The sequence below is a fragment of the Bombina bombina genome, chromosome 5 (assembly GCF_027579735.1).
Source record: "Bombina bombina isolate aBomBom1 chromosome 5, aBomBom1.pri, whole genome shotgun sequence".
Taxonomy (NCBI): domain Eukaryota; kingdom Metazoa; phylum Chordata; class Amphibia; order Anura; family Bombinatoridae; genus Bombina; species Bombina bombina.
In genome coordinates this window covers 1,056,798,285-1,056,814,005 of record NC_069503.1, presented here as the reverse complement: position 1 = coordinate 1,056,814,005, position 15,721 = coordinate 1,056,798,285, and positions in this window count along the sequence as shown.

Sequence of the window (15,721 nt, the reverse complement as noted above, 5' to 3'; positions counted from 1 at the left end):
TTGTTCGCGTTCGCCGCGGCGGGCGAATATATGCGATGTTCGATCCGCCCCCTATTAGTCATCATTGATGAAACTTTGACCCTGTGTCTCACAGTCTGATGACACATTTCAGCGAATCAGCAGCATACACTTCCTCCCAGACCCTCCCAGCTACTGGGCAGCAGCCATTTTAGAGTCATAACGATCCTGCTGTCTTAGTGAGAGGAGGTTTAGTGCTGCTGCTGTTTATATTATAGGGAAATAGATAGCTAGGCTAGTGTATTTAGTGTCCACTACAGTCCTGAAGGACTCATCTAGTCTCTGCTGTAAGGACAGCACCCCAAAAGCCCTTTTTAGGGCTAGAACTTCAGCTCAAAAAGCTCTTTTTAGGGCTATAACTTCAGTCTTTTTTTTTTTTTTTTTGGTAATTTTATTTGCATTTGCCTGCCTGTCAGCCTGTGGCTCACAGCATATACTGTGATTAATTCTTCTGTGCCACCACTTATATCTGCTTAATATTAGTGTAAATTTAAAAAAAAAAAAAACTTTTACCTCATTTTGCTAGTGTAATCTAATTTCATTTTCCATCAGGCCTGTGTGTCAGGTACACAGCATATATTGTGCCTAATTGCTCTGTTTTCCACCACTTATATCTGGTGTAACATTAGTGTAAATAAAAAAAAACAAAAAACTTTTACATCATTTTGCTAGTGTACTCTAATTTAATTTTCCATCAGGCCTGTGTGTCAGGCCCACAGCATATACTGTGATTAATAGCTCTGTTTTCCACCATTTATATCTGGTGTAACACCAATGTAAATTTAAAAAAAAAAACTTTTACATCAGTCTGCTATTGATATTTAATTTTAGTTGCCAGGCCAGCGTGCCACTAGTGCCAGCCTGTGTGTCAGGCTCCCAGCATATACTGTACCTACTTCCATCCTGAGTGCCACCACTCAGTTGCCTGCCTGCCACCGTGTGTGCCAGGCCCACTTTCCAACTGGTGCCACCAATCATATTTGTTATAACAGTAGTGTAAATATTTTAAATAAAAACTTTTTTGACTGTGAAACATCAGTCTTTTAGTGTAATCTAATTGTAGTTGCCTGACTGTCAGCGTGTGTGCCAGGTCCACTTGCCAAGTTAGTGGCACCACTCATATTTGTTGTAACAGTACTTTAAATATTTAAAATAAAAACTTTTTTGACTGTGAAACATCAGTCTGCTAGTGCAATTGAATTGCAGTTGCCTGCCTGCCAGTGTGTTTGCCAGGCCCACTTGCCAACTAGTGCCACCAATCATATTTGTTTTAACAGTATTGTAAATATTTAAAAAAATACATTTTTTGACTGTGAAATATCAGTCAGATAGTGTAATCTAATTGCAGTTGCCTGCCTGCCAGCGTGTGTGCCAGGCCCACTTGCCAACTAGTGCTACCAATCATATTTGTTATAACAGTAGTGTAAATATTAAAAAAAAAAACTTTTTTGACTGTGAAACATCAGTCTGCTAGTGTAATCTAATTGCAGTTGCCTGCCTGCCAGCGTGTGTGCCAGGCCCACTTGCCAAGTTAGTGCCACCACTCATATTTGTTGTAACAGTAGTGTAAATATTTAAAAAAAAAAAACTTTTTTGACTGTGAAACATCAGTCTGCTAGTGTAATCTAATTGCAGTTGCCTGCCTGCCAGCGTGTGTGCCAGGCCCACTTGCCAACTAGTGCCACCAATCATATTTGTTATAACAGTAGTGTAAATATTTAAAAAAAAAAAACTTTTTTTGACTGTGAAACATCAGTCAGCTAGTGTAATCTAATTGCAGTTGCCTGCCTGCCAGCGTGTGTGCCAGGCCCACTTGCCAAGTTAGTGCCACCACTCATATTTGTTGTAACAGTAGTGTAAATATTTAAAAAAACAACTTTTTTGACTGTGAAACATCAGTCTGCTAGTGTAATCTAATTGCAATTGCCTGCCTACCAGCGTGTGTGCCAGGCCCACTTGCCAACTAGTGCCACCAATCATATTTGTTATAACAGTAGTGTAAATATTTAAAAAAAAAAAAACTTTTTTGACTGTGAAACATCAGTCTGCTAGTGTAATCTAATTGAAGTTGCCTGCCTGCCAGCGTGTGTGCCAGGCCCACTTGCCAAGTTAGTGCCACCACTCATATTTGTTGTAACAGTAGTGTAAATATTTAATATTTCTTAGACCTTGAAGCCCACCTCTTTCAGATTGCATTTTAACAGTTTTTAACCACTAGATGGTGTTAGTTCACGTATTTCATATAGATAACACTGTGCTCGTGCACAAGAAGTTATCTGGGAGCAGGCACTGATTGGCTAGACTGCAAGTCTGTCAAAAGAACTGAAAAAAGGGGCAGTTTGCAGAGGCTTAGATACAAGATAATCACAGAGGTTAAAAGTATATTATTATAAATGTGTTAGTTATGCAAAACTGGGAAATGGGTAATAAAGGGATTATCTATCTTTTAAAACAATAAAAATTCTGGTGTAGACTGTACCTTTAAACGGGGAGTTTGGTCTGTCACTGTGAAGCGGGCGTAACCCTTACACTACATGATCGATACAACATCATACCTGAAGTTTTAAAGCACGTTATTCCAAACAATTTAGGAATCTTAGGAGATATATGCCCTTTATGGCTTAAAACCAGACTCTGCATCAACTATGTAATTTTCCATGGGAGTTTTGCCATGGTTCCCCCTCCGGCATGCCACAGTCCAGGTGTTAGTTCCCTTGAAACAACGTTTCCATCACTATTGTGGCCAGAAAGAGTCCCTGTTGGTTTTAAAGTTCGCCTGCCTATTGAAGTCAATGGCGGTTCGCCCGGTTCGCCGGTTCGCGAACAGTTGCGGAAGTTCGAGTCCGCCGTTCGCGAACCGAAATTTTTAGGTTCGCGACATCACTACCCCTAAACCGCCATATACCCCATCACAAAGTATCCCACTAACATCTAAACCCCCTAAGCTAACACCCCCTAAGTTACCCCTAAACAGACTAACCTTACCAGTAAAAAAAACTAACAGTACCTTTAAAAAAAAAAACTAACTTGAAAAAATAAAAAAAGCTATCCTTACATTTAAAAATAAAAAAACCTAACCTTACCTTAAAACTAACAAACCTAACATTACTGGGGGAAAAACTACCATGACAAAAAAAACTACCACTACAAAAAACAATCAAATTACCAAAAATAAAAACAGTTATACCTATTCTAAAAAATAAAAATAAAATAAAAAAACCTATACTAACACTAAACTACAGGAATAGCCCTTTGTAGGCCATTGACCTAAAGTGTCAGGTCTTTTTCTTAAAAAAATAAAATTAACTGCCAACCCCCCCCCCCAAAAAAAGGCTATAAAAAAAAAAACTACTCTAAAAATAGCCCTGAAAAGGGCATTCGGCTTGGCATTGCCCTTAAAATGGCATTTAGCTCTTTTGCTGCCCATAAAAAAAAACACTACCTAAATAAACCTAACACTAAACCCCAGAGATGGTATACACTCAAATTAAAATCAGCCAATAGAAAAAGCTTTTATTCTATTTGTTTATTTGAATTTGAAATTGAAAATCAGCCAATAGGAATAAGACAGTACCCCCATATAAAGGGGATACCACGCATGAAGAGGACTTAGGAAACTAGAAGATAAGAAGATGGATGAAGATCACCGCCAGGATGAAGATAAGAAGATTGCTGCCGGCATGAACATAAGAAGATCGCTGCTGGGATGAAGATGAACCACCAATGGGATGAAGATGGAATGCCGCCGCCTGGATTCATCTTTGGCGAGTACTATCATTGGGGTTTATTGATAGGTTTTTTTGGGTTGTTTTTTTATTAGGGTTTTTTTTTTTTTTATGGGCAGCAAAGGAGCATAATACCCAGCCAAATGCCCTTTTCAAAGCTATTTTTAGAGTAGTTTTTTTTAGAAAGCCTTTTTTTAGGTGGTGGGGGGTTAATTGTACAGTTTTGTAGAGCTGAACCTCTTTTTTTTTTTTTTTAGTAATTTGTTTGTTGTATTTTGTAATGGTAGATTTTTATTGGTAGGCTTTTTTATTTTTGTATTGTTAGTTGTTTTTTTCAGCAATGGTAGGTATGTTAGTTTTAAGGTAAGGTTAGGTGTTTTATTTTTAAAGGTAAGGTTAGGTTTTCTATTTTTTTAAAGGAACTGTTTTGTTTTTTTACAGGTAAGGTTAGCCTATTTTGGGGTAACTAACAGGGTGTTTGGTTAGGGAGTTTAGATGTTAGTGGGTTACTTTGTGATGGGGTCATGGTGTTTTAGCGGTTAATAGTATAGTGTGTTACTTTGCGATGCGGCAGTGTTAATTAATAGCGTAGTGGGTTACTTTGTGATGTAGGGTGTGACAGTTTAAGGGTTAATAGTGAAGTGGCTTACTTTGCAATGGGGTTGTGGTAGTTCAGGGGTTAATAGTGTAGTGGGGATTTTGCGGTATTCTATGAGGAAGGTTAGGGGCTATTAGAGAAGGGGGATTTGTGTTAGCACACGAGTATGAGTGTTTTTTTCCCACTTTTCTCTCTCCATTGAAGTCAAAGGAAGAGTACATTAATGCAGTCGTAATACTGTAACTTCTGCTCTTTGCATGCGTTGATTTACTTTCAACTTGTAATACACACACTGCTCGACTAGCGCAAAGAGCAAAAGTCCACTGGAATTAGCATGTGAACGACGCAGTAATTACTGCTCCTCTCGTAACTTAGCCCTGTATGTTTTGATAGTGCTCAATGAAATAAAAAACCAAACAATTTATTTTAATACCAGACGCGCATTTATATAAATTATTTTGCTAAATTAATGCAAATTATGGCTACATATTGTTGTAAGTGGGTTCTTCTCATGTTCTCATGTTTTTAATTTTATATACTGTGCATTTTGTGCTTGGAGTGAGGAGCTATTCTCACTTTTGGATTGATTGACACAGAAACATTGGCAATATGATAAAAAGTATTTATTATTCAATTTAAACTTTAGTTGTAACTTTACTGTTTGTTGGGTTTTATTGAGTTTAAGAACTAAAGTGACAATTTACTACTAGAAACACTTTTTTAATGTGTTGTGTTGTTTTTATTTACACTATTGGAATTAGGCAGCTGCAATCTCTGCTTTGTTCTTTACATTTATTATACTGGATAGATATATATCTTGTCAACTACTTTATTCCTTTGCCAAAGAAAATATTTAGAACAGTTTCCAGTTGCATCATGTGTAATTGGGTGTCTGCAGATGTCATTAACTTAGTCTTACTTTGCACGTTTCCCACACCTTCAGTCAAATTATTTTTTATTGAAGTGTTGATAGACCTCCAAGTGGTCAGACTCAAGCTGTAATTAAAGTCATGAGTTTCAGCTATTACTTTGTGAGTTGCTAGTTATGTTCTCAACCCCTGCAGGTTATTGGAACTAATTCATTTCAGATGTTTGGTATTGCACTTTTTAAATTACATCAAAAGACAGCCCCAGGTTCTGGTCAATAATAAAACTGCATCGACAGAGGAGGTCCCTCCTGGAAGTTTGCTTGAAATCCAATGGGACAACCAATAGAAGTGAGTTATTTTATATTCCTTTTCCCTTGATTATTACAGAGTGCTAGAAATATGTAAAATCACTCAACATGTGTTAAAGACACACTAATAATTTATACAGTTACAAATTTCGTGCTCTTGTTTCTAGATTCTAAGTTTATTTTGATTTAACATATAGAATATCAGAGTAACACAGGTAACTTATTGTCAGTTCATAGGAACATAGATATAATTAATGTAATATGAGTTGAAATGAAACCTGACATATGCTTCATTTATGGCTTCTTTCCATATATGCCACCTCCATAGGAAAGGGTCCTGGCAGCACACATATATATATATACAGTCTATATATACACAGTATGTCTAAAGGAAGAAATAAATGAGGATTTTGCTAAGTACAGAATATAGAAGGGACTTATTTTAATCCTCAGAGCCTTTTAGTGGATATGATTGGAATCAAACCAGATCTATTCAACACTTGAGCAGCTACTTTATAATGCTTGTATAAACAATATAGCTGTGATTTCATTGCTTATATTTTTTTGTGAACTTTTTATTAAGGCAATCAAATATTACATGGCACAAAACTTGAGACAATAAATATATTTTTCTTCCGTTTAAGTTATATTTGGCTGCCTTGTATTGGTATATGACACATAACAGCTTGATGGCTTACTCAGTGTATCAAAATCTTGGAAAGAGATACAGGCTAAATCCATTATTAATGATTCCTTTATATTTGTTTTGTCTATTGGTGCTAGCAGTTGGGTTCTAACAAATGTGTCCATCATGTTTAAATCTAAAGTATATTATAGGTTGCAGTTCATTCCTTTCATATTATTTAAACAAAGGACTTTTTTAAGTAGAAGACATTTCCATCAATGAAAAATTCCAGACTGTTCTTTTTTTATAATTATAGTTATACAAGTTGGCAATGTAATAAGCCAAAAGGAATATATTACAATACTTTAACGTGTGGTGCAATGTTAATTGGGCAGTAGAGTGTAATTGTAAATAAATGTTTAACTTCATAACATTTGTAATTTTCTTTAAATACTATGAGTGGAAAATTAATATTTTACCTTGAATTAAGCAAAACAAGCTTGAAAAACAAGGTTACCATGGATGTATCTAATTATACACCAATCCCTGCTTTACTATATTTGGAAATTAACCTATAAATATTTTTTATAGTAGTTTTAAGTAGTTTTTCCTGTTTGACTATTTATTTTTGGTGATGATGGTAAGAGCTTAAATTATGTGCTCCTGATTTATTGACTATACATCTTGGAGGTTATATAATGAGCTAGGCCTGGCTGGAAAATATTTTACCAATTTTTATAATCATATTAACTGTTAAGTTTCCATATGGGAACTTTAGGTACTTTTTAAATTGGTGGTTTCTTTCATTTTTTGTATACATTTCTATCATGTTTTATGGCCATTTGAAAAATACTTGTTTGTATGGCCTTTGCTCTTTTTTTAAATATAAAATTATCTAGCTTCTATAGTTTCCCTGTTAAACTGATTTGTATTATGATTATTTCTTTTTTTTAAAAAAAACATTTTTTACAGCAATTTACAATAAAGAAAAAGTGCAATTATAGGGATAGGAAACCCGCATTTTTTCTTTCATGATTCAGATAGAGCATGCTAAATGAAGCCACCAATCAGTAAGCGCTAAAAAAAATGGTCCAGTTCCAAAGCTTACATTTCTGATTTATCAAAAAAGATACCAAGAGAACAAAGTAAAAATGATAAATGATAGTACATTAGAACGTTGCTTAAAATTGCATGCTCTATTTGAATCGTTAAAGAAAAAATGTGGGTTTCCTCTCCCTTTAAGAATACCAATTGATTAAAAATTGAGTTAAATGGAGAACATTAATCACAGTAATATTACATAGGAATCAAATTTTTAATGTACAATTCCAATGGTAATAGATCTTACATATATTTACAATAACCTTTATAGTAATATGAGGCTTCCAAAGTAGATGCCAATTATCTAAAATTTACAAAATGTAACATGACAAATCTCACTGACACTGGCAGGGGCGGCCCTCAGGAAATTCTCTAAAAAAAAGGGGATGTACTTGAAAATTGAAACTTCACGAAGGAGAGTAAAGTTAGCAGGGAACACAATTTATAATCAGCTAGATTACGAGTTATGTGCGCTATAAGGAAATTAACGAATGCAACAAAAGTTGTGTTATTTAACCCCCTATAGCGCAGCCATTACAAGTTTTTAAAAACCCGGCTTGTGCGTGCGATATGGTGCTTTTAAGCTCCATACCGCACAAAAAACAAGGGCTGTTTTGACGTGCTCGTGCACGCTTTCCCCATAGACATCAATGGGGAGAGTGGGTCAGAAAAAAGTTTAACACCTGCAATCGCGGAATGAAAAGCTCCGTAACCTAGCCCCATTGATGTCTATGGGGAAAATAAAAGTTACGTTTAAACCTAACACCCTAACATAAACCCTGTCTAAACACCCCTAATCTGCCCCCCACCCACATCGCCACCACCTCCCTACAGTTATTAACCCCTAATCTGCCACTCCCGGTATCGCCGCCACCTAAATAAAGTTATTTACCCCTAATCTGCCACTCCCAATATCGTTGCCACTATATTAAAGTTAATAACCCCTATTCCGCCACACCCCAACATCGCCACCACTAAATAAAGGTATTAACCCCTAAACCTCTGGCCTCCCACATCACTACCAGTAAATAAACCTATTAACCCCTAAACCGCCAGTCTCCCACATCGCAACAACCTAAATTAAACTATATTAACCCCTAAACCTAACCCTAAAGTAACCCTAACTCTAACACCCCGTAACTTTAACATAATTAAAATAGAGCTAAATTAAACTTACAATTATTAACTAAATATTACCTATTTAAAACTAAATACATACTTACCTGTGAAATAAAACCTAAGCTAGCTACAATATAACTAATAGTTATATTGTAGCTAGATAAGGTTTTATTTCACAGGTAAGTATGTATTTATTTTAACATGGTAGACTAGTTAGTAAATAGTTATTAACTATTTACTTACTATCTAGTTAAAATAAATACAAACTTGCCTGTCAAATAAAACTTAACCTGCCTAACACTAAAACCTAAAATTGCAAAAAATAAAAAAACTACCATTACAAAAAATTAAAAAACAGTAAAATTACAAAAAATAAAAAATGAAATTATCCAAAAAAATAAAAATTATTCCTATTCTAATACCCTTTACCCTTTTGTAGGGCATTGCCCTAAAGTTAACAGCTCTTTTGCTACAAAAAAACAAACACCCCCTAACAGTATACAAACCCCCACCCCCAAGCCCACAAAATAAAAATAAAATAAAACCTAATCTACCCATTGCCCTGTAAATGGTATTTGTATGCACATTGCCCTTAAAAGGGCATTTAGCTCTTTTGCTGCCCAAGCCCTAATCAAAAAATAAAAACCCACCCCAAAACAACAAAAAAAAACCCATTACATAAAATAACAAATTATCAAAAATAATAAAAATTATTCCTATTCTAATACCCATTTAAAATAAAAATAAAAAAACCTAATCTAGAATAAACTACCAATAGCCCTTAAAAGGGCCTTTTGTAGGGCATTCCTCTTTTACCTGAAAAAATTACAAAGACCCACTAACAAACCCACAAAATAAAAAAAACTATCTAAAAAACCTAAGCTGCCCATTGCCCTGAAAAGGGCATTTGTATGGGCATTGCCCTTAAAAGGGCATTTAGCTCTTTTGCTGCCCAAACCCTAATCAAAAATAAAAACCCGCCCAAAAAAACCCTTAAAAAAAAAAAGGCTAACACTTACCCCCGATCTTCATCCCAGCAGTGAAGTCCTCATCCGAAGGGATGAGAAGTCTTCATCCAGGTGGCCTCTTCAATCTTTATCCAGGCGGCATCTTCTATCTTGATCCCGGTGACGCAGAGCGGGTCCATCCTGAAGACATCCGGCGTAGAGCAACATCTTCATACAGTCACCACCGTTCACTGAATATTCAATACAAGGTACGCAATTCAAGATGGTGTCCCTTGCATTCCTATTGGCTAAAAAATTTGAATCAGCCAATAGGAATTAGAGCTGCTAAAATCCTATTGACTGTTCAAATCAGCCAATAGAATTGAGAGCTGGTTAAAACACTGCCTGGATGAATATCTTTCAAGTGGGACTTCAAAAGTGGATCTTCGGGGGTTAGTGATAGGTTTTTTGCAAGGGTTTTTTGGGTGTTTTTTTTTTAGTTTTGGGTTTGGGCAGCAAAAGAGGTAAATGCCCTTTAAAGGGCAATGTCCATCCAAAAACCCTTTTCAGGGCAATGGGTAGCTTAGGTTTTTTTAGAGTTAGTTTTTTTTTTATTTTGGGGGGTTGGTTGGGTGGTGGATTTTACTGTTGGGGGGTCTTTGTATTTTTTTTACAGGTAAAAGAGCTTTTTAACTTAGGGCAATGCCCTACAAAAGGCCCTTTTAAGGGCTATTGGTAGTTTATTGTAGGCTAGGGTTTTTTTATTTTGGGTGGGCTTTTTTTTATAGGGCTATTAGATTAGGTGTAATTCTTTTTTATTTTGGATAATTTTCCTGTTATTTTTCGTAATTTAGTGTTTGTTATTTTTTTGTAATTTAGTCTTTTTTATTTTTGTAATTAGATACTTTGTAATTTTTAGAGTAGTGTTAGGATTTTTCTGATGTGTAGTTTAGTTTAATTTAATTGTTTAAACTTAGTTTTTTTAATTTGACAGGTAAGTTTTAATTTAATTTAAGATAGGGAAATTGTAATTTTAATCTAAAGTTAGGGGGGTCTTACTAGTTTAATTTAGTTTATTGCGATGTGGGGGGCTTTCGGTTTAGGGGTTAATAGTTTATTTTAATATATTTCATTGTGAGGGGCTTGCGGTTTTGGGGTTAATAGGTTTAATATAGTGGCAGTGGTGTAGGGCTTAATAATTTAAAGGGACACTGAACCCAAATTTTTTCTTTCGGGATTCATATAGAGCATGATATTTTAAGCAACTTTCTAATTTACTCCTATTATCAAATTTTCTTCGTTCTCTTCCTATCTTTATTTGAAAAATAAAGCTTTTTTTGGGTTCAGAACTCTGGACAGCATTTTTTTATTGGTGAATGAAATTATCCACCAATCAGCAAGGACAACCCAGGTTGTTCACCAAAAATGGGCCGGCATCTAAACTTACATTCTTGCATGTCAAATAAATATACCAAGAGAATAAAGAAATTTTGATAATAGGAGTAAATTAGAAAGTTGCTTAAAATTTCATGCTCTATCTGAATCACGAAAGAAAAAATTTGGGTTCAGTGTCCCTTTAAGTATAGTGGGGCGGACGGCAGATTAGGGGTTAATAATATTTAAATAATGTTTGCGATGCGGGAGAGCAGCGGTTTAGGGGTTTATAACTTTATGATAATGGTGATGATGTCGGGGAGCAGCGGAATAGGGGTTAATAATTATTTTTAGTGGTGGCGATGTTGGGAGCGGCAAATTAGGTGTTAATAAATTTAATATAGTGTTTGCAATGCAGGAGGGCCTTGGTTTAGGGGTTAATAGGTAGTTTATGGGTGTTTAGTGCACTTTGTAGCAATTTACTTATGAGTTTTATGTAACAGATTTGTAGCGTAAAACTCATAACTACTGCTTTTAGATGGTGTTACGGATTTTGTCGTTTTAGGGTGTAACGCAGGTTTTTTTGCCTCACCGCAAAACTCATAATGGCAGCGCTATGGGAATCCCATGAAAAAACATAATTTTTACTAGTGCGGGACTGACGTTGCTTTTCAAGGTAAAAGGCTTGCGGTACACCTATACTGACAAGACTTGTAATGGCAGCGGTGTTGTTTTAACACTGAAATTACCATTGTTTCAGCGTTAGAACACGAACGCACGACTTGTAATCTAGGTGTATGTAAATACTGCAACTAATACATATCAAATTACCCTTATTTTAGTGTATAGTATCTTACAACAGTCTCTATTTTGGTGTGCATGTGTTTTTCTATCAGCGAGATAAAATAGCGAGAACTGCAGGGGGAAATTGTTCAAATACGCCTGATGAGCAGAGAAGGGTGAACTCATTCTACTCCACATGTGCAAGGACAAAATTTAGGTTTTCACCTAATCTTTTGTTCCGAATATTCAAAATACTTTTGTATAACCAAGTTAACAATGGAAAATATTGGTGAAGCTTATTGAATTGTAAACATGATCTCTCCTTTACAGGCCCCTTGGCAACCTCAGTAATGTCTATGGGCCCGATGAGCTAAAGCTCTCCACTCCGGTGAGATGATCTATGAAGGTGAGAACTGTTTATCTCACTACAAAGGGGTCTCGATGTGAAGGAGAAACTCCTACATTACAATAAAAGTTTACAAAACAAATCACAAAGATTTTATGTGATTTCTCTCTATGCCAGTGAGTTTTTGACCATCAAGCCCTATGAATCAAGGTCGGCGTGTAGCATGGTATACTGAATGTCAGAAATTCAATTGCAAGAAATCATTACACATTTCTATAGTATTAGCTGACATCCAGACTGTAGGCAACATTTGGCATTCTGGCCACCCATATGACCTGGGTGTTATGTCATCATCTTCTGGTATCCTTCAGGCCGGGGAGATGTTTCTTAAAATAGCAATGCCTTGTTTTTATGCTGCTTATATAGTATCAAATATAAGTGTATCAAATATAGTATCAAATATACTTCTCTTTTAATCACCATTTAAAAAATAAGTTTTATTTTCCCATATCAAATTGTTTACATGTACAAAGCAATACTTTATAGAATCAAAATTGTATTACTATAATAAATAAAAACACATTGCCTTAATACAGTTTTTCCTGATCTCTTTTAATTTGCAGAAACATTATATAGAAAATCATTATTTCATTATAGAGAGATCATTGAAAGTCTTCAGACTTAAACAGCAAAAATATATTTTGCTTTAGCCCTTTTTACTTAAAGGGATATGAAACCCAAAAAAATAATTTCATGTTTCAAATAAAGCATACACTTTTATAACAGATTACAAGTTACTTTTATTATCAAATGTGTTTATTTCTTGTGGTATTATTTGTTCAATAGGACACCTAGGTAAGTAGCATGCATATGTTTCGAGCTCTATACGGCAGCAGTTTAGGAAAACATGGCTGCTACCTAGTGTATTTACAAATGTATAACTAATAAAAGCATACTTGTAAAATTGTTGTGATCCATGCATGCTCCTGAGTCACCCTACCTGCTTCTCAACAAAGGATATAAAGAGAGTTCATTTGATAATAGAAATAAATTGAAAATGTTATTTGTACAACTTTATTATTTAAATAAAAAATAAATAAAAAAATGTTGGGTTTTATGACATACAGTAGATGGGGTGTGTGGCGGTTTAGTGGTTAATAGAGTAGAGGGGACTTTGTGATGTGTGGGTGTGGTGGTTTAGGGGTTAATAGAGTAGTGGCATAGTTTGCGATCTGGGTGTGTGGCGGTTTAGGGGTTAATAGATTAGCTTAGTTTGATTGTTTCCTTTGGACAAAATCTTTAAGCTTCCTATCAGGTCGCATAAAAAGTTTGAGCATTTTATGCGTTTGCGTTTGAGCAATTGCATTTACTTTCAGCTTGTAATATGAGTGGACATTGCTGCTCAACGCCACCCATAGAAAATATGGGGAGCGTAAATTACCGTGAGTTTGTGCAAATGAATTTGCAGTCATTTAAACAGGGCACCATTTTATAACATGGATTTGGAGCGTAAAGAACACAGCGATCCCATAATCGTGTTTACGCTCCTTAGTAAATAAAAAATTAAAACTTCTGCGCATCCATAACAAAAGGCATTACAATGAAAGAAGAAAACCATTAAATGTTTCATTCTTAACTTTCTATAGATGACCACCAACAACGAGGATGTCTTTAAGAAACATCTTACTGTGCTTTCCTCCTGTAATTATTCTGAGTATGAAAGACCTCTTTAGGGAACTATTAATACATTCAGGTTGTTAAAAAGATTAAGGAAATCTGACTAAGTCAATGTTGTATAGAAGGGTAAAAGTTCACAGTGTGAGCCGTAACCTGTAGTAATTTATTGATTTGCAGATTAAAGATGATTGCTTTCTAAGCACTATAAAACATTACATCAATTACAAAACACTGTAATTGCCCAAAGGAACTTTAAATAACCTGTGCAACACATTTTAGAATTTAAAATAATCACACATATATAATGTTTAAAGGCAGAAGGATGCTCGATAATTCAAATACAGGGAAGAAAATAGGAATATAAGTTTGATTCAATAGATAGATATTATTATTATTATTATTATAATGATTTATATTATTATTGGCTATTTATAAAGCGCCAACATATTACGCAGTGCTGTAGCATTAAATATACAATAATACAATAATCAGAACACATTTAAATATATCACTATAAGCTGTAAGCCATATTTACGTAAAACTATCAAAAGGTCAGGTAGACCCCAGAAGCTTACATTCTAAAGAATAGATAGATAGATATTTATATACAAGTGTAATGCTTTATTTTAACCCCTTCATTACTGGGACTTTCAGAGAAAAACTTGGCCAAAATACTGGAGAATCTTTAGCATTTTTGCTATCACTCCATTTAAACAGAAGTAGACATTTGTTTTTTTTTTCTATTTACCTGTTAAAACTATATATATTTTTTATGTAGACATCCCAAGGTATTGATCTAGGCCCATTTCATACCACCATTTCACTGCTAAATGCGATCAAATAAAAAAAAAAAAAATTCCCCAACCTTTTGGCCAGATTATGAGTTTTGCAGGATGAGGGGTGTGATGTTAACTTGCACGTTATTGTCACCACTCACTTACCTACAGCGCTGGTATTACAGGTTTTTCTAAATCCAGCGTTAAAAGGCAATAAGTGAGCGTAGAGCAAAATTGAGCTCCGTACCGCACTCCAATATCAGCACTGCTTAAGTCAGCGGTGAGCTGGTTGTACATGCTCGTGCACGATTTCCCCATAGACATCAATGGGGAGAGCTGGCTGAGAAAAAGCCTAACACCTGCAAAAAAGCAGCGTAAAGCTCAGTAACGCAGCCCCATTGATTCCTATGGGGAAACACAATTTATGTTTACACCTAACACCCTAACATGAACCCCGAGTCTAAACACCCCTAATCTTACACTTATTAACCCCTAATCTGCCGCCCGGCATCGCAGACACCTACATTATACTTATTAACCCCTAATCTGCCTTTCCGAACATCGCCGCCAACTACATTATACTTATGATCCCCTAATCTGCTGCCCCCAACATCGCAAACACCTACATTATATTTATTAACCCCTAATCTCCCATCCCCAATGTCGCCGCAAATTACCTACACTTATTAACCCCTAATCTGCCGCCCCCATTGTCGTCGCCGCTATAATAAACATATTAACCCCTAAACCTTCGTACTCCCGCATCGCTAACACTAGTTAAATATTATTAACCCCTAATATGCCACCCCTAACATCGCCGCCACCTACCTACATTTATTAACCCCTTATCTGCCGCCACCAACGTCGCTGCCACTATATTAAATTTATTAACCCCTAAATCTAAGTCGAACCCTAACACCCCCTAACTTAAATATAATTAAAATAAATCTAAATAAAAATTACTATCATTACCTAAATAATTCCTATTTAAAACTAAATACTTACCTATAAAATAAACCCTAAGATAGCTACAATATAACTAATAGTTACATTGTATCTAGCTTAGGGTTTATTTTTATTTTACAGACAAGTTTGTATTTATTTTAACTAGGTAGAATAGTTACTAAATAGTTATTAACTATTTACTAACTACCTAGCTAAAATAAATACAAATTTACCTGTAAAATAAAACCTAACCTAAGTTACACTAACACCTAACCTTACACTACAATTAAATAAATTACCTAAATTAAATACAATTAACTAAATTAAAAGGACCACTTCTGCCAGCTTTGTTGAGGACATCTTGCCGCTTGGTTGAAGACTTCTCCCGGTAAGTGGATCTTCGGGGGTTAGTGTTAGGATTTTTTAAGGGTGTATTGGGTGGTTTTTTTTTAGGTTAGGACTTTGGGCCGCAATAGAGCTAAATGCCCTTTTAAGGGCAATGCCCATCCA